This window comes from Pantherophis guttatus, chromosome 3 (genome assembly GCF_059756535.1).
Source record: "Pantherophis guttatus breed Tessera chromosome 3, ASM5975653v1, whole genome shotgun sequence".
NCBI lineage: Eukaryota > Metazoa > Chordata > Lepidosauria > Squamata > Colubridae > Pantherophis > Pantherophis guttatus.
This window is the reverse complement of record NC_142065.1, coordinates 203,125,081-203,149,876: the sequence shown is the minus strand read 5'-3', so window position 1 is coordinate 203,149,876 and position 24,796 is coordinate 203,125,081.

Sequence of the window (24,796 nt, the reverse complement as noted above, 5' to 3'; positions counted from 1 at the left end):
TTCGGAGAACCGGTAGTGGAAATTTTGAGTAGTTTAGAGAACTGGCAAATACCACCTCTGGCTGTGGGGTGGGAATGGAGATTTTGCAATATCCTTCCCCTGCCACGCCCACCAAGCCACGCTCACCAAGCCACACCATGCCCACCAAGCCACGCCCACAGAATCGGTAGTAAAAAAATTTGGATTTCACCACTGTTGCGCTTGTACCTTAGACTTAGACATACACTGAGAATAACTTTATTGTCACTTTGAATGTACATTAATCGGCATACATTAAAATGAAATTTCATTGCATATGGCTTTGAAAGGGTCTCCATCTCCAATATACACTACCTAAACATGACAAAATAAAAAAATACAAAATTATGCGTATACCAACATATATTATATGACACAGAGAAACAACACAGTTTAGTTTGGTTGTATACATGTACAGAATCTGGTAGTCCTGCTAGAAATACTTTGAAACCTCCTCCCAGAGGGGAGGAACAGAAACAGACCATGAAGTGGATGTGTGGGGTCTCTAACAATGCTTTGATCTCCAAGCACATAGCGCTTATTAGCAGTATCCTGAATAACGGGAACCAAGCTTTCTATAATCTTCTCAGCTGTCCTCACCACTCTCTGTATGGACTTTCTATCTGAGGCATTGCTGCCACCAAACCAAACAGTGATGCAGTTTCTTACAATACTCTCAATCGTGCCTCTGTAAAAAGTGGCCAGGACATCTGGCACAGGAAATACAGATGCTGGTTTGCATGCTTCACTAAGGATGATGTGTGGAGAGACCAGTTCCGATTGTTAGTTATCTGCACCCCCAGATACTTAATACTGTTGACCACCTCTACAGCTGCATCCTTGATACTGAGTGGAATATGACCATGCCAGCTCTTTGTAAAATCTACAATCTATTTTATGCACAACCCTGTCTTCACAGAGCCAGGCAAGCAAGCTGTGAGAAATCACAGTAGGGAATTCCCCCCCCCTCCCGGCCCGCTTACTACTGAGTGAATCCGTCTATCTATTATCCTGACACAATTGCTGTGTTCTGGCCACTTACCCCAGGAGATTAAATCTTTAGGCACCAATGCGGAAAGCCCCTATCTCTGTAATTTTTCATATCTGTAATTTTTTCAGCCGCTTTGGTTTAAGCCTGTTATATTTATGGCACAACTGTAATTTCAGGGCATATTTTCCCAATGCCTTTCCTAGAAGACGGTTTTCTTTTGAACTGAGATGAAAATAAAAATAAGAGAGAGCTTCTTTTAGACAAGAATTCTGGGCAAAAGTGGAGTCAGAGTCAACAAAGTCCTTTAGTTTAGTATTCTGAGCTTTGGTGTGCAAACTGAGGCACATAAAACATCCCCAATTGGTTGGTTGGTCCTTGGTATTAAGGAAGGGCTAAATAGCTTCCTGATGCTGGCCTTTAGAACAATTTAACAGAGCAGGTCAACTGTAAGGCTCAAACTTTTCATGCTCTTCTTACTATGAGCTTCAAGTCAGTGGTGGGATTCAATTTTTTTTACTACCAGTTTTGTGGGCGTGGCTTGGTGGGCATGGCATGGCTTAGTGGGCGTGGCAGGGGAAGGATCAGTGGTGAAATCCATTTTTTTACTACCAGATCTGTGGGTGTGTCTTGGTGGGCATGGCTTGGTGGGTATGGCAGGGGAAGGATACTGCAAAATCTCCATTCCCACCCCACTCCAGGGGAAGGATATTGCAAAATCTCCATTCCCACCCCATTCCAGGGGAAGGTTACTGCAAAATCCCCATTTCCTCCCGATCAACTGGGACTCGGGAGACAGAGAATCGATGGGGGCGGGGCCAGTTAGAGGTGATATTTACCGGTTCTCCGAACTACTCAAAGTTTCCACTATCGGTTCTCTAGAATTGGTCAGAACCTGCTCAATACCACCTCTGCTTCAGGTCCATGAGCTTTCTGGGGTTACCAACATAATAGTATGTGACCGATTGCTTCCTAGATCAGAGAGAAGCAATTTTGGTCGATCCTTTAATGCTACATTTCCAAATTTCTTGATGGGAATTCTCACAAAACTTCTTTATTGGGCACATCATATCAGCATGATTAAGTGTAAAACCAACTCTGAATATTTCCTGTGGTTTCAGTACAGTTAAAATAGCAAATGACACCCCAACTCCCAAAGGGCCTGCTGGCTCAGTAGACTGATAGCATTGTGATTAACACCAGCTGTCTGCAATTACTGTAAGTTCGAATCTCACCAAGCTCAAGGTTGACTCAGCCTTCCATCCTTTCTAAGGTAGGTAAATTGAGGACCCAGTTTGTGGGGGCAATAAGCTGACTTTGTATAAATATACAAAAGAATGAAGGCTATTGCTTAACGCACTGTAAGCCGCCCTGAGTCTCCGGAGAAGGGCGGCATATAAATCAAATTTTTTAAAAAAAGTGGACTTGGGAATTGTCCCCCGATGTTATTTCTTTTCCTTCACCAGCCTGACTTTGTGTGATTAAAAAAAAAAAAAAAAATTGATAGAAGGGAGTATTTGAGGGGTCCTTGGTGCTCTCTGAGCTTGGGTGTTTCCTTGCAGACATTTCATCACCCAACTAGGGAACTAGGGAAATTATGTCGGCTGGCGACACCCAGGGGGAGGGCCTTCTCTGTGGGAGCCCCTGCCCTTTGGAATGAACTGCCCCCAGAAATCCGTAAAATCTCTGATCTCCGTGTATTTCGCTGTGCCCTCAAAACCATGTTGTTCCGCCAGGCTGGGCTATCAATGTAAAGATTTTAATTGGTTTTAAATGGGATTTTAAATTTGGGGTTTTATAAATTGGGCCTATTATTTAATAATTTTAATAATTTTTAAATTTTGTCTGTCTTTGTGTTTTTAATTAGGCTGAGTCCTTCAGGAGAAGGGCGGTATAGAAATAAAATAAAATAAAATAAAATAAAATAAAATAAAATAAAATAAAATAAAATAAAATAAAATAAAATAAAATAAAATAAAATAAAATAAAATAAAATAAAAAAACCTCATCAGTGCTAGAAGGGAGTAGGATTTGCTCTCTGTTCATATACTAATGCAGGGCTGTCAAATTGTGGCCCACGGGCCGGAAGCGTCACGTGCTGGCCACACCCACGCCTGGTTTAGCGAAGGGGAAAAAAGTCACAATACATCACGTGATGATGTGAGTTTGATACCCCTGTACTAATGGTTTGCCCTGTCTGGGTTGATGGGAGTGTTTTTGGTGGCTTCTTGATTAAGCTAATGGCTTCTTAAACAAGCTAACAGTAAAGAGCAGCCTAATCAAAAAACTATCAAGAAGAACACTTCCACCAGCCCTTGACAGAGCAGTATATAAACAGAGAACAAACTCTCTTCTAACAATGATGATGTTCTCCAGTTTGGTAATGAAATGTCTGCGAAAAACCAACCAAGATGAGAAATCACCAACTTTCATCTGTTCAGCATGTGTGTGTGTGTGTATGTGTATGTGTGACCCCTGAGATATTACACAAATTATGGCATAGCCCTCCACCAGCAATAGGTGTGCATTCCTGAATTAGATTAACAAAATAATAGAGTCGGAAGGGACCTTAAAGGTCTTCTGGTCCAACGCCCAGGAGGCCTTATACCAAATGGTTATCCAATCTCTTCTTAAAAACTTCCAGTGTTGGAGCATTCACAACTTCTGGAGGCAAGTTGTTCCACCGATTAATTGTTGTCACTGTCAGGAAATTTCTCCTTAGTTCTAGGTTGGTTGTCTCCTTGATTAGTTTCCATCCATTGCTCCTTCTTCTATCTTCAGGTGCTTTGGAGAATAGGTTGACCCCCCCTCCTCTTCTTTGTGGCATCTCTTCAGAGGTGGGTTTCAGCAGGTTCTGACCAATTCTGGAGAACCGGTAGCGGAAATTTTGAGTAGTTCAGGAACCACTAAATACCACCTCTGACTGGCCCCGTCCCCATCTATTCTCTGCCTCCCGAGTCCTAGCTGATTGGGAGGACATGGGAATTTTGCAGTAACCTTCCCCTGGAGTGGGGAGGGAATGGAGATTTTACAGTATCCTTCCCCTGGAGTGGAGAGGGAATGGAGATTTTATGGTATCCTTCCCCTGCCATGCCCACCAAGCCACGCCCACAGAACCGGTAGTAAAAAAATTTGAATCCCACCACTGCGATCTCTTTAGCTGTTGGAACTTATAGCCAACAATTCTTAAATAAATGAGTAAAGGTTTTAGAGGACAAAAAGGAAGAAGTGGCCTTAAGAAACAATGCCAAAGCTAATCCGAAGAAGAAGAAGAAGAAGAAGAAGAAGAAGAAGAAGAAGAAGAAGAAGAAGAAGAAGAAGAAGAAGAAGAAGAAGAAGAAGAAGAAGAAGAAGAAGAAGAAGAAGAAGAAGAAGAAGAAGAAGAAGAAGAAGAAGAAGAAGAAGAAAGACAGCCAAGAAATTATATAGATTTTTAGGACTCAGAGCACCATAACCTCAAAAGGCATACAATTGTGCAATGTGAGCGACCTACATTACCTTTGGTTACTGATTTATAGAATTCTTTGGGGTTTGGGTTGCTGTAAAAGCGATAGAAAAATGCTGACATTTCCAAGAATATCCAGCGTTCCGAAAAAGCAGGTCCTTTCAGAGGAGTGAAAGCAAACCACAACATACCTAACCACTCTCACCAGACTTGGCGTCTTCATTGCTACTCTTGGAAAACAGCCCACGTTCTGAATATACTTAGAAGGATGGGTTTTCAGAGTCTTCCTTAAACATGCTTGGTTGAGTAGGAATGGGTACAAAAGGATTAAAATTACGACTGCATCTTTGCATTAGATCAGGGGTGTCAAACTCAATGCCCGTGGGCAGGATCCGGCCTGCGATGTGGTTGGATCTGGCCCGTGGGGCCATCCTGGAAAATGTAAGAGACTGACCTGCGTCCAGGAGTGGGATTCAAAAGGTTCTCTGCTGAGTTGCTGGATGGGCGTGGCCATGGTGGGTGTAGCCTACTCAGCCTCCTGCACCACCACTGGGGGGGGGAGGCGTTTCGTCCTCCCCAAGCTCTGGAGGCTTTTCTTGAGCCTCCGGGAGGGTGAAAACAGCCTCCCCTGGGCTCCGGAGTCCAGAAACAGACCCATTTCTGGACTTCTGGAATTTCCAGGAGGCCCACTTTTCACCCTTCCAGAGCCTCTGTATGGGCCCTGCACTTATCTGGCGTCCAAAACAGGCTGCGTAGAGACTCCTGGGAGGGGAGAGGCATGTTGGGTGGGGCCAGCCAGTCCTTGCAACTACCGGTTTGGTGAACCAGATGTAAAATTAGCATCCGGTTTGCCTGGACCGCTCCAAACCATCTGAATCCCACCCCTGCTCGTGTCACTTCGGCCTGGTCTACCCAATGTGGCTTTGGCCCAGTCTACCCAATGCAGTTTCAGACTGGTCTGCCCAATGCAGCTTCGGCCCAGACTACCCAATGCAAAGAAGAAACATTGGGCCAGCATGGCTTCGGCCTGGTCTACCCAGAGTGAAGTGGAAACATCAGGCCAGTGTGGCTTCGGCCCGGTCTACGCAATGCGAAGAGGAAACATGCCAGCAGATTGGGGAGTGGCGTTAAACTGGTCACGCCCATCCAGACGGCCATGCCAATCCAATTGGCCACACCCAGTGAGTGGCATCAAGCTGGCCACACCCACCCAGTCAGCCACACCCACCTGCCCCCTCAAGGTCAACCACAGCCCTGATGAGACCCTCAATGAAATTGAGTTTGACACCCCTGCATCAGATCTTTGGAGCCCAAGTTAGGAGCTTCCATTTTTATCTTTTGAATTGAGGATATTGTGTCTTCTTGCCCTGAGAGCAGCAGCATCTGACCATGACAAGAAAAGAGAGTTTCAATGCAAATTTTTATACAGAAGTATTCAACCTTGACAACTTTAAGACTTGTGGACTTCAGCATGGCTGGCTGGGGAATTCTGGGAGTTGAAGTCCACAGGTCTTAAAGTTGCCAAGGTTGGACTTCCCTGCTTTAATACAACCTTAGCATAGCCAGTTTAGACTCCGCCAACTGTTGGTAGCCCTGATGTTTAAGTGGTTATTAAGGGAACACCAAAAAGCAAACTACCTGATGGACAAGCATTTGATTCAGAGATTCCTATAGAGTCATGTAATAATGATGGAAGTTCAGTTCTCTTTTCTTCATCATCTTACCTTCCTGCATTCTTCCTGATGACCTGTTGAGGAAAAACTAGTATGGAAAAAAATCATCAGTAATCAGTGGAATGGCTTGCCTCCAGAAGTTACCTGGGCCTGGTGGCTCAGCAGACTAAAAGCATTGTGATTAACACCAGCTGTCTGCAATTATTGTAAGTTCGAATCTTACCAGGCTCAAGGTTGACTCAGCCTTCCATCCTTTCAAAGGTAGGTGAAATGAGGACCCGGATTGTGGGGGCAATAAGATGACTTTGTATAAAAATATACAAAAGTATGAAGGCTATTGCTTAACGCATTGTAAGCCGCCCTGAGTCTCCGGAGAAGGGCGGCATATAAATCAAAAAAATTTTTTTAAAAAAAATTGTGGATGTTCCAACACTGGAGGGGTTGCCAGAAAGAAGAAGGCATTAACCTATTCTCCAAAGCCCCAGAAGGCAGGGCAAGAAGCAGTGGATGAAAACTAATCAAGAAGAGAAGCAACCTTAAACTAAGGAGAAATTTCCTGACAGAACAATTAATCAGTGGAACAATTTCCCTCCAGAAGCTATGGATGCACCAACACTGGATAATTGTTCAGTTGAAACTGTGCTTAAGCCTGTCCATATGTTGTGAGCAGGGGTAGGTTCTAAATTTTTTTACTACCGGTTCTGTGGGTGTGGCTTATTTTGTGGCCGTGGCTTGATGGTCATGTGACAATTATTTAGGATTTAGCAGAGGTACTGATCTACCAGGCTTTTAACTGCTTGAAGAGCTGTACTGATCTACCCATTTATTTTTTGCAGGCACTGATCTACTCATGTATTTTTGCAGGCACTGATCTACTCATGTATTTTTGCAGGCACTGATCTACTCATGTATTTTTGCAGGGCACTGGTCTACCCATTTATTTTTGCAGGCACTGATCTACTCATGTATTTTTGCAGGCACTGGTCTACCCATTTATTTTTCTAGGCACTGATCTACTCATGTATTTTTGCAGGCACTGGTCTACTCATTTCCCGGCTTGACTACTGCAATGCTCTCTACATGGGGCTCCCCTTGAAGTGCACCCGGAAGCTCCAATTGGTCCAGAATGTGGCTGCGCGAGTAATTATGGGAGCAACATGGCGCTCACATGGAACATCTCTTCTACGCAAGCTGCACTGGCTTCCGGTGGCCTTCCGAGTGCGCTTCAAGATGTTGGTTCTTACCTTTAAAGTGCTCCATGGCTTAGGACCTGAGTACTTACGAGACCACCTGCTGCACCAATAACCTCCTACCAACCAATACGCTCTCACAGAGTAGGCCTACTCATAATACCATCATTAAAACAATGTCGTCTAGTAGTTCCAAGGTAGAGAGCCTTCTCTGTGGGGGCACCTACTCTTTGGAACAAATTACCCCCGGAATACGAATAATCCCAGATCTTTGCACTTTCTGACGTGCCCTGAAGTCCTTTCTATTTCAGCAAGCAGGGCTAGCATAAACATCTAAATTCTATGCCAAGGTCTTAGCAGATACACTAAGTTGACTCAATTTATTATTTACTGTTTATAAAAAAAAAATATTATATGTATATGAAATCTTCTTCTGTTCACCGCCTTGAGTCCTTCGGGAGAAGGGCAGTATAGAAATTCAATAAATAATAATAATAATAATAATAATAATAATAATAATAATAATAATAATAATAATAATAATAATAACAACAATAATAATAATAATAATAATAATAATAATAATAATAATAATTTGTTTTCTTTTAACACTGATCAGCTGTAGGGCAGCCCTTTGAAGCCCCGCAGCAAGAGTTTAAACAGTTTTTTTTCCCTTTAGCCATCAGCCGGGACTCAGGAGGCAGCAATAGATTGGGGGTGGGGCCAAATAAAAGGTAAGAATAATGCAGGGGGATGGGGATGGGGCACGGGGGGCCGGAGTGGCAGAACCGGTTCGGTGACGTCATATCGTCACCGCTACCGGCTCGGGAGAACCGGACCGAACCGGGAGGAACCCAGCACTGGTTGTGAAATTAAAACATTTTCATCATGTCTTCTGACTCCTAATTTGTGTTCATGGACACGTTCTTCCTTTTCGTCCTACAATTTGGAAAGTGAGTTCAGAGTAGAGACTACATCCCCTGAGGTTCCTTGGTGCTTCCCACCCATCCGAAGCTTAACAGCCTGTTTCCTCTAGTAACTCACTAAAATCTGAGCCCTGGCTCCACTTCATATATCCCAAAAAGAAAAGAAAATAGACTACACCAGCTGTAGGATGTTACAACTATATCAAATTGAAGCATTAGCCTCAAGATTTGTCAGTCATGTTTTCATTAAAAACTTACTGGCCACGGTCAACCGCTATTAGTCGGGGGAGCGGTCTAAAAAAAAACACAACCCAATCTTTTTTGAAGCCATTCCAGTTATATATGAAAGTCATTCTTTTATAATCAGGACACATCATCATACCACATGGCGTTCCTTGTGGCAAATGCTTGGCATGCCTCTGAAAGTAACACACACACAACACGGACAATTGATTTTTATATACAGCTTAGTTAAGTACACCTTGAGAGGCCCAGGTGAAGTGAGGTCACTCAAGGTAAATGTTAGAAATGTCCATGCTAAATATTTTAAATGCAAAAAAAAGCATGATTTTACCCAGGCTCTGTATATCATTAACTACTGTATTTTTCAGAGTATAAGACACACCTTGGTTTTTGGGGAGGAAAATATGAAAAAAGCTGATTGGCAGGTAGATCGGCCTCCCCGAATACCCCCAATCAGCTGTTCCCAGAGGTGAATTTTAGCAACAGGTTCCTTGGTTGTGAGTTCTGTGCCTTGCTTTTTCTTGCTTTCTTTCCTGCCTCTGAAACTTCTGAAACTCTGTTTCAGAAAAAACTTTCTTTTCTGCCGATGAAAGCCTCCGAAACAGAGCTTGAGAAAAAAAAAAAAAGCCTCTGAAGCTCTGTTTGGGGGCTTCTTTTCTGAAGCTTCTTTTCTGATGCTTTTTTCAGCTTCTGAAACCTCCATTTGAGAAGCTGGGCGAGGCTACATTCGGAGTGTAAAACGCGCCCAGATTTTCACCCTCTTTTTTCGGGGAAAAAGGTGCGTCTTATACTCTGAAAAATACGGTCATATTTTGTCTTTCCAGCTCTGACAAGATTTGGTGGTGTGTTTTCAGTTAGGAGCAAATGAAAGTCTTCCTCTTAAAGTTGCTTTCAAAGGGATCTCTCTGTGTTCAAGATTACAAGCGTGAATACATTTTGGGGGGGCATAGGCAAGATGTCTAAGAGGCCTCTCTTTATCATTTCGGGAGGAAAAAAAAATACTTGATCCCCAAAGAAACTTTTGAAGGCACAAAAGCCAATCATCTTACTGGAACTAACCGGTTGAAACCTTCATGGGTTTGGGTTAGTGTTGCTTTAAAAGGTTCTGCATTTTTAAATCATTCAATGAGAAAGAAAATGCTCCTTTTGGTGAAGGAGAAGAAAAATCCAGTGACGTTCCAAAGAAGGGGAGTGCAGCAGAGATGGTATTCAGCCGGTTCAGACCGGTTCACCCGAACCGGTTGCAGAAATCATGGGTGAGCCTGCCCACCCGCCCCCGGCTCTATGCCATCCCATTTAGGCATGTTTTTGAGGCTGGGTGCATGCACGGAAGGTGCACTCTCCAGCAAAGTGCATGCACGGGACGCCAGGTGCATGTGTGCATGGGCACGCATATTTGTGAACTGAGTAGGAAAAGTAAGTGAATACCCCCCCTCCGGGAGTGCAGGGTTTCTGTCACTTATATGGGGGGGCAAGGAATGTAGGCAAATGTTTTTCATTTCATTGCATAATTATTTTTCTAGTAGTTTGCAGCATTCCTTGGCTTTCCATGCTTCAGTTAGCAGCAAAGGAAAACAGTCTTGAGGGAGATCTTCACAAAGGCAGTTTTTACAATCAGGAAGCAATTCAGCAACTGATATTGTCACGTGTCATCCTTTTTGTCCTCATATCCTCTGTCCATCGGGCACAGCCTTAAAATCAAATATTGTCCAACTTTTTGAGTGTCTTCGCTTCTTAAAAAGTTTTCGAACCCAAAAAGTATTGGGCCAAAATTAGGAAATAGTTGGAAAAGATAACTGACCAACCTATTGATTGGAGACCAGAGACATTTTTGTTGGGAATACTCAATAGAAAATATACTAAGGAAATAAAATATCTAATTCTACATATAATTACAACCGCAAGAATATCTTATGCACAGAATTGGAAAAAAGATAATACACCAACAGAGGAAGAATTGATCAAGAAAATTTTAGATTGTGCTGAGATGGACAAATTAACAAAGGAAATTAAAGAAAAGGAAGATACAGAATACTATGCAGTATGGAACAAATGGTACAACTGGCTGGAGATTAGGAATAGTGGACAAAAACGATTGGGGGAAAATTTCAAATGGAAAGTGTTTGTAGGATAATGTATAAAATTAATATTATGTGCGAAGGAAGTAATAGAGTACCAAGGGATAATGGGACAAGAAGGATTTATATATTATAAGGAGAATTAGGGGGAAATGTAAACAATAGAAGATCACTGTAAAAGGGGAATATATGTTTTGTGTTTGTCATATTGTGTTGTTTTATAAATAAATAAAAAGTTTTTAAAAAGTTTTTGAACCTTTTCACAATGGTAACCATTCAGACTTTCAGGTATTGTCAATAAATTGTCAGTTTCTTCTTCTTTTCCCCTCATCTCTCAACAGCCTAGATTTTCCCAAAGGTGCTTTTTCATGAGGCAATTGGATTTTCTTATTTTGAAGACGTTTCGCTTCTCATCCAAGAAGCTTCTTCAGCTCTGACAGGATAGTTGGGAATGGAAGGATTTATATTCCTTGCAGACTAGGAATATAAATCCTTCCATTTCCCCACTATCTTTTGGGGAATGGAAGGAGTTCATTCCTTAAGGATTCCTTAAATCCTTCCATTCCCCACTATCCTGTCAGAGCTGAAGAAGCTTCTTGGATGAGAAGCAAAATGTCTTCAAAAGAAAAAACAAGGAAGTCCAGTTGCCTCCTGAAGAAGCACCTTTGGGACAACCATGACCTGGATGACTGAGTATCTCTACAAAGCCTGGATTTTCATTATTTCATTTATTTCCAATTTCCAGCAATTGGCTTCATCCAGGTCATTCAAATCTAGGATTGCTGTAATCTGGAGCCACATGACTTGTCATCCATTTCTATGATGAAATTTGAAAAGCGCGTCATCAGTTCTCCTCAGGCTCAAGCCCAAGATGACACAGCAAAATCCAATACCTGTACTCATCGTTGCTTTCTTAACAGATGAACAGAGTTGGAAGGGACCTTGTAGGTCATCTAGTCCAACCTCCTGGCCAAGTTGGACACCATTTCTGACAGATGGCAGTCCAGTCTGTTCTTGAAAGCCTCCAATGATGGAGCTCCCAGAACTTCTGAAGGCAAGCTGTTCCGTTGATTGACTGTTCTCATCTGAGCCCAGTCCTCAGTATCTCTTTACATAAATATATAATAAAAGACTGTTTTGCAATAATTCTTTGGGACAACAATGACCTGGATGACTGAGAATCTCTACAGACTTTTAACTATACAATTTGGGATGGACATCCTTGGAATGGTGTGGGAGTAGGAATGGATTCCCAGAGGAAAAATTGCAGACTACAGGAACCAGGAACACTACTCAGATGACCATGAGGACACAGATAAACCTCCAAGTGCTTCAACGACCCTCTAAAAGGATGCAAATGACCAGCTGTCTGCAAGGAGTATAAATCCTTCCATTCCCCATCATCCTGTCAGAGCTGAAGAAGCTTCTTGGATGAGAAGCAAAACGTCTTCAAAAGAAAAAACAAGAAAGTCCAGTTGCCTCCTTAAAAAGCACCTTTGAGACACTGCTTTGCAATGAACTATCATTTTACTGATTAGATGAGTGGGATCTCAAGAATCTCAATCTCTTGTGTAGACACATGGACTGTTTACATTGCATTGACTCGAATGGGATTTAAACAACCCGTTGATCTACGCTCATGAAAACAGACCCAGACACACAAATGTAGCCAGTGTGTTTCCAAAACCATGACAAGAAACAACTTGCTATCTCCTCCAGTGTTAGGTCTTTGCAAGCATCATTCTCTTCGGATGCTTTTGGTCTCTGAAACACTTCAAGTTGTGTTTTAAATATTTAATTACCTCTCCTGGTTTACGAGCAACTTCTGAAGAGCCCTTAAGGTACCACTTGACATTTTCTTGCCAATCAGGTGTACTAGACATTGTGTTTCTCTTGAAAAAGGAAATAATCTGGAATCCATCTCTTTAGATGCTTAAGTTAGCTCAAGTCATACCTTCCTTTTCTTTAGATCCCAGCTTTGCAAACCTTAGGGTGCCAAGAAATCAAGAGAAGGTTGGAGGTGGGTTTTGTAAGAACCTATTTCCTAGGAAAGATTTGTGGGAGTGTCATGCATGGAACTGCAAATGAAATCTTTTTTAATAGCCAGGATAGGTAATTTGCGCTTCCAGGGAAAAATGCCCCCTTTAAAAATTACATGTGACCATGTAATCATGTGACCCAGGGGTGGGTTCTAATTATTTTTACTACCGGTTCTGTGGGCGTGGCTTATTTTGTGGGCGTGGTTTGATGGTCATGTGACAATTCTTTAGAATTTAGCAGAGGTACTGGTCTACCAGGCTTTTAACTGCTTGCAGAGCTGTACCATTTATTTTTTGCAGGCACTGGTGTACCCATTTATTTTTGCAGGCACTGATCTACTCATGTATTTTTGCAGGCACTGGTCTACCCATTTATTTTCTTTTAACACTGATCAGCTGTAGGGCGGCCCTTTGAAGCCCCGCGGCAAGAGTTTAAACAGTTTTTTTCCCTCTAGCCATCAGCTGGGACTCAGGAGGCAGCAATAGATTGGGGGTGGGGCCAAATAAAAGATAAGAATAACACGGGGGGGCTGGGGGGTGGGGGGACGGGGGGGCAGAATCAGTTCGGTGACGTCATATCGTCACTGCTACCGGCTCAGGAGAACCGGGCCGAACTGGGAGGAACCCACCACTGATATGATCCCCTTTTGCGACCTTCTGACAAGTCAATGGGGAAGCCAGATTCACTTAACAACTGTGTTACTAACTTAACAACTGCAATGATTCACTTAACAACTACGGCAAGAAAAATGGTAAAATGGGGCAAAAGTCACTTAACAAATGTTTCACTTAGCAACAGAAATTTTAGGCTCAATTGTGGTCGTAGGTCGAGGACTTCCTGTGTTTAATTCATCCCAACTGCGAATTTTCTAGTGAGTTTTAATTTCAGACAAATCTTAACCTTCCCTACCTGTCCCTATTTCTAACAAGGGGATGATAACACTACTGTTGTTGCTTACAGAATTTCTCTAAAAAAGGCTATTCGTTGTGTGTTACAGTGAATAGTCCTTACATCTAGTCTTTTTAATGACTTGAACTGTTTTAACCAACACAGACATGAACTGTGTAATTCAAGCAGTCTTTGGACAAATCTCCATAGGGACAGTTAGGTTTTGATTGGAAAATGGATATTAAATACATCTCAAACCTCTAAGCTGTAATGATATAGAGCAGGGCTGTCAAACTTCGGGCCCGCGGGCCAGATGCATCATGCGCTGGCCACACCCATGCCCAGGGGTGAAATGCTCCCAGTTCGGACCGGATCGCCCGATCCGGTAGCGATGGCGGCGGGTGGTATGGAGAACCAGTAGCAAAAATCCCTGCCGCCCCCCACCATGCCCAGCTGAGCCGCAGGATCATCAGAGGCTTTTTTTTTAAGTTTTAAAAGCATTTTTTCTACAACCTCTTCCGACGAAAAAATGCTTTTAAAAGTAAAAAAAAAAAGCCTCTGATGATCACGCGGCTCAGCTGGGATAGTCAGAGGCTTTTCAAAGCATTTTTTTCTGCAACCTCTTGGCTGAAGAGGTGGTAAAAAAATGCTTTGAAAAGTCTCTGACGATCCCAGCTGAGTTGCCTGATTGCTAGAGGCTTTTCAAAGCATTAGAAAAAATGCTTTGAAAAGTTAAAAAAAAAAAAAAGTTGGCCACGCCCACCCAGTCACATTACCTTCCCCACCAAGCCACGCCCACAGAACCGGTAGTAACAAATTTTACATTTCACCCCTGCCCTCGCCCCATTTAACAAAGGGGGGAAAGTTCTGATACATCACATGATGCTGCCGTGATGAAGTGAGCTTGACACCCCTGATATAAAATATAAATTAGAATGTATGAGTTTCACGCTATTGCACATTTGTTGCCTATTTACCATTATCTCTCTACTTGTACTACATTTTTTCCTATCTGTATTATCACTATTTAATATTCTTTCCCAATCTACAAAAACAAAATCGTAAAAAAAAGAAACCACCCAAAGAAAATAAGCTACACATCTAAGACAGCAGTTTTAACAGATTTAGAGTCACCATCTTTTCCGCTTTTCCACTCTTCATAAGATGTATCATTTTCATAATGAAATCATAGCATTATCTTATGCGTTTTAAAGCAATACATTTGTGAGTTCCACCTAATCTCCATCTATTCATCGATCATCCATCCATCCATCCATCCATCTCTTTATCTCTATCCATCTCTTTCTCTTTCTCTTTCTATTTCTCTTTCTCTCTCTCTCTCTCTCTCTCTCTCTCTCTCTCTCTCTCTCTCTCTCTCTCTCTCTCTCTCTCACACACACACACACACACACACAAACACACACAAACACACACACACACAGAGAGAGAGAGAGACAGACAAATCTTTCCATGCTGATATCTATCTGTATCTCAGCATGAAAAGATGACTGTACAAAAGGGAAATAATGTGAAATAGAAGCAGACTCTGAGTGCAGATTATATAAGAGTTTTTCATTGAAATAATAGACAATACTGGTAGCTCAGGTTTTAGATTTTGGCAGTGGTTTGCTCTCCAAGCTTGTTTCCATTTAGCTTCTCAACGTTTCGTTACCAGACGAGGTAACATCATCAGCAGGATTTTTTTTGTCTTATTCTCCTTAGCTTTTTTTTTTTTCTTTCATGGCCATCAACAACCAGACACAAGTACTGTATTTTTCGGAGTATAAGACAATCCGGAGTATAAGACGCACCTTAGTTTTGGGGGAGGAAAATAAGAAAAAAAAAATTCTGCCTCTGCCTACCAGCATCCATTGGTATTCATTCGGCTAGCATCCTATCAGTGTGTGAGACTGTTTGGAAACTGAAACAGTATTTGCTGTGTGAGCAGCAAGGAAGGAAACAGCAAGGAGCCTGGGTGTGGCTTAGGTCAATTGTTTTAAAGCTGCATGCTGTGCTGATCTCTGAAACTAAAATGGAAATGGAGACGGAAACTCCTCTCCTCTGCTAGGGTTTTGCTTGCTGCTGCGAACTCTAACAATCCTTGCAGCAAATAGCGAACAGCCAGGTCAGCTTCAACACATTATTGCAGCCTGATTCAGCATGAGCAGCTGATTGGCGGGTAGATCGGCCTCACAGAATACCCCGAATCAGCTGTTCCATCGCCTCCTCCGTGCCTCATGTTTTTGGCTACATTCGATGTATAAAACGCACACAAATTTTCACCCTCTTTTAGAGAGGAAAAGTGTGTCTTATACTCTGAAAAATACGGTATGCTCCAAGAGAAGAGCATGGTTATACTCTTCTGCTGTGCCCCATAGGATTTCCATAGAAGAATTTCCAGATGATTTTTTTAAAAAGTATCCTACAGATTCCACTCTAAAGGATACTGACACTGTTTGGCTTCAAAGCCAGCAAACTAAATGCAGTTTATCAAATGCATCCACCCACCATTCTGAAGGCAAATATGATGGGGGATATCCTTCAACAGAGGGTATCTGTGAAATGGGGCTTTTGCTGCTCAAGTCAGACAGGAGAACAGGACCGGACTGGGGAAAGCTGTCATTTCACGGAGTCAGAGTTATTGGGATGCATTTCAAAGACTGAAAACCCTTCAGATGTAAATAGTTTGTTGAAGTTTTGGCTGATGATCCTAATAAGAGACAAAGTTTCCTTTGTAGCACCAGTTCAGTTCACTGGAGCTGTAACACAAGAATGAGAAAAAGCCAACAAGGGACCATTGGTTTTTCAAAGGGAAAACCTATCTGACACCTCAAATCATGCATGAGGAATAGATTTGCTTTACAGATTAACAGAGTTGGAAGGGACCTTGTAGGTCATCTAGTCCAACCCCCTGCCCAAGCAGGAGACTCTACAGTCTACACCATTTCTGACAGATGGCAGTCCAGACTCTTCTTGAAAGTCTCAAATGATGAAGCTCCCACCACTTCTGAAAGCAAGCTGTTCCATTGGTTGATTGCTCTCACTGTCAGGAAATTTCTCCTCATTTCCGGATTGAATCTCTCCTTGTTCAGCTTCCATCCATTATTCCTTGTCTGGCCTTCAGATGCTTTGGAAAATAGCTTGACCCTTTCCTCTTTGTGACAGCCCCTCAAATATTGGAAGACTGCTATCATGTCTCCCCTGGTCCTTCTCTTCACTAGATTAGTCATGCCCAGTTCCTGCAACCGTTCATCATGTTTTAGTCTCCAATCCCCTAACTATCTTGGTTGCTCTTCTCTGCACTTTTTCTAGAGTCTCAACATCTTTTTTATAGTGTGGTGACCCAAACTGGATGCAGTACTCTAGGTGTGGTCTTACTAAGGCTTTATAGAGCTTCTTGCTATCCTAACTATTATTCTGGCACAGAAGGAATTTAGGAAGCTGAAGAAATTTATCTTCCATTATTCCATCATCATGGCGATGAGTATACTGTTGGAAGACCTGCAAGACCAGGATAGGGACAGATCCTCCTGGACCAAATTTATCTATGTAGTAGTTAGGAGTCCAAAACGAATTGAAGGAACATAACCAATCAGTCATTTCATTAAGGAGGTGGGGGGAATCTGTCTTCACCCACAAACCTCTTTTCCTTCACAAGCTGCCACTGTAAAGATTGGATTAAAGAAAGCTTTCCTCCCTCCTTCCCTCCCTCCCTCCCTTCCCTTCCCTTCCCTTCCCTGATTTCAGCATCTTTCAATTCTCCTTCCTTCCTTCCTTCCTTCCTTCCTTCCTTCCTTCCTTCCTTCCTTCCTTCCTTCCTTCCTCCCTCCCTCCCTCCCTCCCTCCCTTTCCCTTCCCTTCCCTTCCCTTCCCTCCCTCCTTGAAATCAGAAGACATTCTGTTTCCATCAAAACATGTTAAATCACCTTTGAAGATGAACGTCCCTGACTCCAGTTTACTCATTCACGTTGTTCCTGTAGATATAAAGCAATATTTTTCTCAGTCTTGCTGCTAAACAGTAACCATAATTCACACTTCTAGGATAATCTCCTTGAAGCATTTTGGAGCTAGTTCACTGAACGTTGCAATAGAACTCTCAAATAGTCATGTCACTTGGCTATTAGACATATCTACCAAGGACCAGGGGAGATAGAGAAAGAAAAGAGAGATGGAAAGAATCAGTGTGACGTCTAACAGACAAGCATTCAGGGTCAACTGGAACTGTGGCTTAATCAATTCATCATGGGCTGTTCTTAGAATTCCATGTAAACGATCTTTTTCCTGGAATGGACCATTTACCAGTCGCCAATCTGAATGCAGTAGATTAATAGTTTTTCCTAGAAGCGATAATATTTTTTTGGGAAGGAAGGAGAGGGTGGTATTTGGTACGGAAGGTGAAGAGGGTCAGTGAATTCAAACTGTGACAAAGAAGAGTAATTTGCTTGCTGGTTGATTGAGGTAAATCGCACCCACTCATTTTACTACTCTGCAGTTGCCTCTTCAATATTACTTAGCATTGGCTATTGTTCTGCTAATGTTCTCTTGACCATAGTCAAGTTGTGTAACAAACCAGCAGCAATGAATTTTTTCTTGGTTCGGGATCAGATTGAATTCTAAAGAAAATTTTAAATTCTAAAGAAAATTCTAATTTTCTTTCAGGAAAATAGATCTCATTAAACTGCAGCATATGAACCCCAATGGGTTTTTTTCTCTCACACCCAATTAACCTACCCCCTCAGGAGTGGCCTTTAAAATTTTTAGCAACGGTTTCTCTGCCTGGTTGCTGGGTGGGCATGGCCATGGTGGGCGTGACCTCCTGCACCAAGGTGTGGGGGGGGGCGTTTTTGCCCTCCCCGGGCTCTGGAGGCCCGTTTCCGGCCTTCCGGAACTTCAGTAGGCCCTGCATCCAAAACAGGCCGTGTGGGGACTCCTGGGAGGGGCGGGGTGGGGTGGGCGGGGCCAGCCAGGAGTGGGATTTGGGGGTTCTCCGAACTGCACAGAATCTTAGCTTAACCCCCAGCAGCCCACCCCTGCAACCCCCACTATTACTAAGATAGTTCCCCCCATATACTGTGTTTCCCTGAAAATAAAACCCTGTCTTATATTTTTTTTGAACCCTGAAATAAATGCTTGGCTTTATTTTCAGTGATAACTTATTTTTGGGGGGCACATGGAGCAAAACGGGGCTCCTCTTGCCGCCTTACCTCATTTCCAGCTCTGTCTCCCTGACCCTAACAAGAGGAAATGGCGGAGACCGGCTGCGCATACATTTAAATATTTTTGGGAAGGGCTTATTTTCGGGAGGAGGGCTTATTTTAGTGCATGAGCTCAAAACCCGATTGGGCTTATTATCAGGGGATGTCTTATTTTAGGAGAAACAGGGTGTGGACATAGAAATGGAATGTTTCACTATTGTTGACTTCTGTCACTAGTTTTGTAGGTGTTCTATCCTTGAAGTAAAGCACAGAGAAGACATTTCCAGCCTAATGACATACTAAATTATATAGAGTTCTAGGGCTGGAAGGGACATTGGAGGCCTTCCAGTCCACCCTCTGGAAAGAGTGCAGAGAAGAGCAACAAAGATGATTAGGGGACTGGAGGCTAAAACATATGAAGAACAGTTGCAGGAACTGGGTATGTCTAGTCTGATGAAAAGAAGGACTAGTGGAGACATGATAGCAGCATGATAGCAGATTCCGATATCTCAGGGGCTGCCACAAAGAAGAGGGAGTCAAGCTATTCTCCAAAGCACCTGAGGGCAGGACAAGAAGCAATGGGTGGAAACTAATCAAGGAGAGAAGCAACTTAGAACTAAGGAGAAATTTCCTGACAGTTAGAACAATTAATCAGTGGAACAACTTGCCTCCAGAAGTTGTAAATGCTCCAACACTGGAAGTTTTTAAGAAGAGATTGGATAACCATTTGTCTGAAATGGTATACAGTTTCCTGCCTAAGCAGGGGGTTGGACTAGAAGACCTCCAAGGTCCCTTCCAATCCTATCCTATCCTATCCTATCCTATCCTATCCTATCCTATCCTATCCTATCCTATCCTATCCTATCCTATCCCATCCCATCCCATCCCATCCCATCCCATCCCATCCCATCCCATCCCATCCCATCCCATCCCATCCTATCCCATCCTATTCAAACTACTGTCCAAGGCAGGAATCCTTATACCTTTCTGCTCAAATAGTTATCCAATCTTTTCTTGAAAACCTCCCGCAATGGAGCATCCACAATTTCTGGAGGCAAGCCATTCTACTGGTTAATTGTTCTCACTATCAGGAAATTTCTCCTTAGTTCTAGGTTCAGTCTCTTTTTATTGAATTTCCACCCATTAATTCTTGTCCTGCCCTCAGGTCAATGGTGGGATTCAGCCAGTTCGCACCGCTTCGGGAGAACCGGTTGCTAACTTTCTGAGCAGTTTTGCAAACTGGTTGTTGGTAGAAATCATTAGGGCAGAGAACCGGTTGTTAAATTATTTGAATCCCACCACTGCCTCAGGTCATATTGGGAACTCAAAGTTCCAACAGAGCATTGGCCGTGTTGCCTTCCTGCTTGCTGTTGGGTTCAATCCAAAACTTCAAATGCCCTTAAATGTGTGGAAATAGCCCTTTGTATTACAAACTTGTTCAAAGCAAGTGTTTAAGTCTTAAGACTTGTTCCTATCGCTTTCTCAAGAACAGGTAAGAAAAGTTGTATAACTTTTGAGTTCAGTTGTAGAACTTGCATTTGTGTTCTACCCTCAATAAGAAAAGTTTTTTGGAGCCTCCTCTGCTTTTAAAAGATTAAGACTGTTTCACGATGAGTGGATTTCTTAAGAGGATTTCACAATTCTGTGCAATATGTGTGTGTGTGTGTGTGTGTGTGTGTGTGTGTGTGTGTATGATACTAAATGTATAACTACATGGATGGAAGGTTAGATCCATTGGAGCCTTCATGAGAAGAAAAGATCATATGGGACAAAATGTAAATAATTTCCAATGAAATAATATTAGTATTAGGAGACCTGGTAGCGCTGTGGTTAAAGTGAGTATTGCAAGCTAACTCTGCCCACAGCCTGTAGTTCGGGTTCTTGAGGTTGACTCAGCCTTCCATTCTTCTCTGGTTGGCAAAATGAGAACACAGATTGTTGGGGGCAATATGCTGATATTGTAAACTTCTCAGAGAGAGCTGTAAAGTACTATGGGACTGTATATAATCCTAAAAGCTATTGCTATTACTATATTCTTTCATAATATGACTTCCTTATTTCTGGTCATATGGCTTTTATTTCTTTTCAAGGAGAAGCATGTGCTCTCTCTCTCCCTCTGTGTCTCTCTGTCTCCCTGTTTGTCTCTCTCTCTCTCTCTCTCTCTCTCTCTCTGTGTGTGTGTGTGTGTGTGTGTGTGTGAGAGAGAGAGAGAGAGAGAGAGAGAGAGAGAGAGAGGGAGGGAGGGGGAGAGAGATTGTGATTCTGTGCCTCAAGGAACCTAAAATGAGAAGATGACTAATAAGACTTTGATGGGCTTCCATTAAAGGACAATCCTCAGATAGAATAAGAATATAAGCCGTAGGCAAGGTGCTACTTGATTAACATCTATTTTATCAAGCAACACTTTGCCTATGGCTTGCATTCTTATCCTTGCTTGATAAAATGAAGAACCAATAAATCCCAGAGCCTGTAGGACAGGAAGGCTGATAGCTGAATAATATGTCACATGTTGTAGATACAGAAGATGCCATATTCCAATTATGGGAAAATGAAGGTATGAATGAATCCTTAGAAAGGATTTCTGCCCTAAATTCTGAGAAGTTTAGGACAGACTCCAAGATCCCTGTGAGAGGGATCTTGAAGTCCTAGTGGACAATCAGTTAAATATGAGCCAGCCGTGTGCAGCAGCTGCCAAAAAAGCCAAGGCAGTTCTAGGCTGCATAAACAGAGGGATAGAATCAAGATCACGTGAAGTGTTAATACCACTTTATAATGCCTTGCTAAGGCCACACTTGGAATACTGCATCCAGTTTTGGTCGCTATGATGTAAAAAAAGATGTGGAGACTCTAGAAAGAGTGCAGAGAAGAGCAACAAAGAATATTAGGGGACTGGAGGCTAAAACATATGAAGAACGGTTGCAGGAACTGGGTATATCTAGTTTGATGAAGAGAAGGACTAGGGGTGACATGATAGAAGTGATCCAGTATCTCAGGGGCTGCCACAAAGAAGAGGGAGCCAAGCTATTCTCCAAAGCACCTGAGGGTAGGACAAGAAGCAATGGGTGGAAACTAATCAAGGAGAGAAGCAACTTAGAACTAAGGAGAAATGACTGACTTTCTCAAGCTAATAGGGGATGGCAAAGCCTAACAAGAGTTTTTTTTTATAGATCCATGCTTAGACATTATAGGAATAAATCAAGTCAATGTTTATTTCAGTCAAAGACCAGAGCAAATTAAACTCACTCAAGGAATATCCTGTTAAAAAACCTAGATTTTATCTGTTGTTTATTATTTTATTCTGTATTAAAATATTAATTTGGCATCCAATCTGTCAACTGCACATAAACGAAACACAATATGACCTAAACTGGGGTGAAATCCAGCAGGTTCTGATAGGTTCTGGAGAACCGGTAGTGGAAATTTTGAGTAATTCAGAGAACCGGCAAATACCACCTCTGGCTGGCCCCCAGAGTGGGGTGGGAATGGAGATTTTACAGTATCCTTCCCCTGCCATACCCTCCAAGCCATGGCCACCAAGCGACACTCATAGAACCAGTAGTAAAAAAAAATTGGATTTTACCACTGGCCTAAACTATGATATAATATCAATCCTTAAACTAGGAAGGTCTACAGTCATTAGATACTAAAATGCAACAAAATGATAAGACCAGAAGATTTGCTGGTCTTAATTGTGTAAAAGAACTATGATAGATTAATCATCATGTTCGGTTAAATCCCCAGTGCTGCTGCACAGAGATTATAGGAATAAGGGGAGAAGACCTCCAAGATGCTATGGATGGCTTTAACTGCAATGACACGAGCAGTAATGGCTGCCACTTAGTGTGTCCATGTGTTACTACTGCTACAGAATATGCATTAGCTTCCAATCAGCTTCTGAGTGCAATTCAAGGTGTTGGCTATTATCTATAAAGCTCTGTATGGAAGAAGGCCTGGTTACATGAGCGACCACTTATCTCCACCTGGTATGTTCCAGCCAAGAGGGGGCACTCCAGGTCCTCTCCATTAAACATTGTCATCTTCTTAGACCGAGGAAATGTGCCTTCTCTGTTATGGATCTTTCCCTCTAAAATAGCATCCCCACAAGATACAGGGAAGGAAGGTTTTTTTTATAACCCGAACTCATAATCCTGCTGCAGCTAATAACCATCTGTGTAACACACTCAGCATTTCAAAACATAGGGACTCGCAGTGGTGGGATTTAGCCAGTTCGCAGATTAGCGTGCATTTGTTGTGACCCAGGCCCAAGTAGTTAGTATTAAATACAAACAGTTTGAAAACAAACAGACTTTATTAGAACAGCTGAGAATTAACTCATTCTCACCGTAGTCCAAACTAAATTAAAGCAAATTCTTCAAGACACCATTCCACAGTTTATCACCTGACCTTGGGATAATTAGGCAAACTGCCAAAGGCTTTTCTTGCCAAAAGTTCAGAAGCAGAAGACGCTGACAAGAAATGAATATAGTGAAACAAGAACCAATTCTCTTAACGTTGTTTTCCGGCAAAGAGGCCAAGAGCCGTTGTTGGTCTTTTAAGCCTTATGGGAGGGGCCAGTCATCTTTTGGCCCTACTCCTGAGTCGTCCTCTCTGCTTTAGCTGCTCCTGCCTTCTGGCAGCTCTTCTCATACGTGCACTAGGAACAGGCTCCTCCTGTTCCTCTGCCTCTCTACTGTCAGCCTCTGGAGGCTCCGAAGTCCATACATCACTCCCTGATGGCCCTGGCCCCATCTCTGCCTCTGACGCAGAGCCCTCATCCGGGCCTTCCCCAGCCTCCAGGACTGGCCCACATTCTTCCTCAGCCTCATCGCTGTCTGAGTCCGCTGCCAGCTCCACAGGCTGCTGGCGGACCACAACAGCATTCAGAAGCACATGAATGCATACTAGTCTGGCCATTTCGGAGCCGGTTTGCCGAACTCAACAAAAAATTAGGTATTGGTTCTGCTGAACTGATGTGAACCGGCTGAATCCAGTGATGGGATTCAGCCAGTTTGCACCACTTCGGGAGAACCGGTTGTTAATTTTCTGAGCAGTTTGGCGAACTGGTTGTTGGAAGAAATCATTAGGGCAGAGAACCGGTTGTTAAATTACTTGAATCCCACCACTGGCTGAATCACACCACTGCACCAGAGGTGTTACATTGGGACCCTGAGAACTGTCCACACAACTGCATTCTGTGCCAGCTGTTGGCTTCCAAACACTCTTCAAGGGTAGCCCCAAATAGAGTGCATTGCTGTAGTCCAGATCAGAGGTGGGTTTCAAAAATTTTTACTACTGGTTTACTATGGGTGTGGCTTGGTGGGTGTGGCATGGCTTGGTGGGCATGGCTTGGTGAGCGTGGCAGGGAAAGGATACTGTACAATCTCCATTCCCTCTCTAATCCAGGGGAAGGTTACTGCAAAATCCCCATTTCCTCCCGATCAGCTAAGACTCAGGAGGCAGAGAATAGATGGGGGCAGGGCCAATCAGAGGTGGTATTTACCAGTTCTCCAAACTACTCAAAATTTCGGCTACCAGTTCTCCAGAACTGGTCAGAACCTGCTGAAACCCACCTCTGAAGAGATGCCACAAAGAAGAGGCAAGAAACCCATCTCTGGTCCAGAAGTGTGATCACCTAATGACTGAGTCTATTTTTGAGCTGTGATTAAGTGAAAGCAGAGAAGGGCCTTAAAGGAGCTTTATTCCTCTCTCACACGCTAATACATTCCTAAGCAGAGGCCATTGAAGATTATGAACCTGGGATCTTTGCAACTGCCCTCATCTCAAAAGAAAAGAAGGACTAGGGGAGACACGATAGCAGCATTCCAATAGTTGAGGGCTCCTAACAAAGACGAGGTGGTCAAACTATTTTCCACAGGACCAAAAGGTAAGACAAGAAACAATGGATGGAAAATAACCAAGGAGACAACCAACCTAGAATTAAGGAGAAATTTCCTAACGGTGAGAACAATCAACCAATGGAATAGATTGCCTTCAGAAGTTGTGAATCCTCTATCACTGGAGACTTGACTTTATTTATTTTATTTATTTTATTTGTCAAGCATGTATTAGATAACAGATATAAATATAAACATGATTATGAACACATGAAATG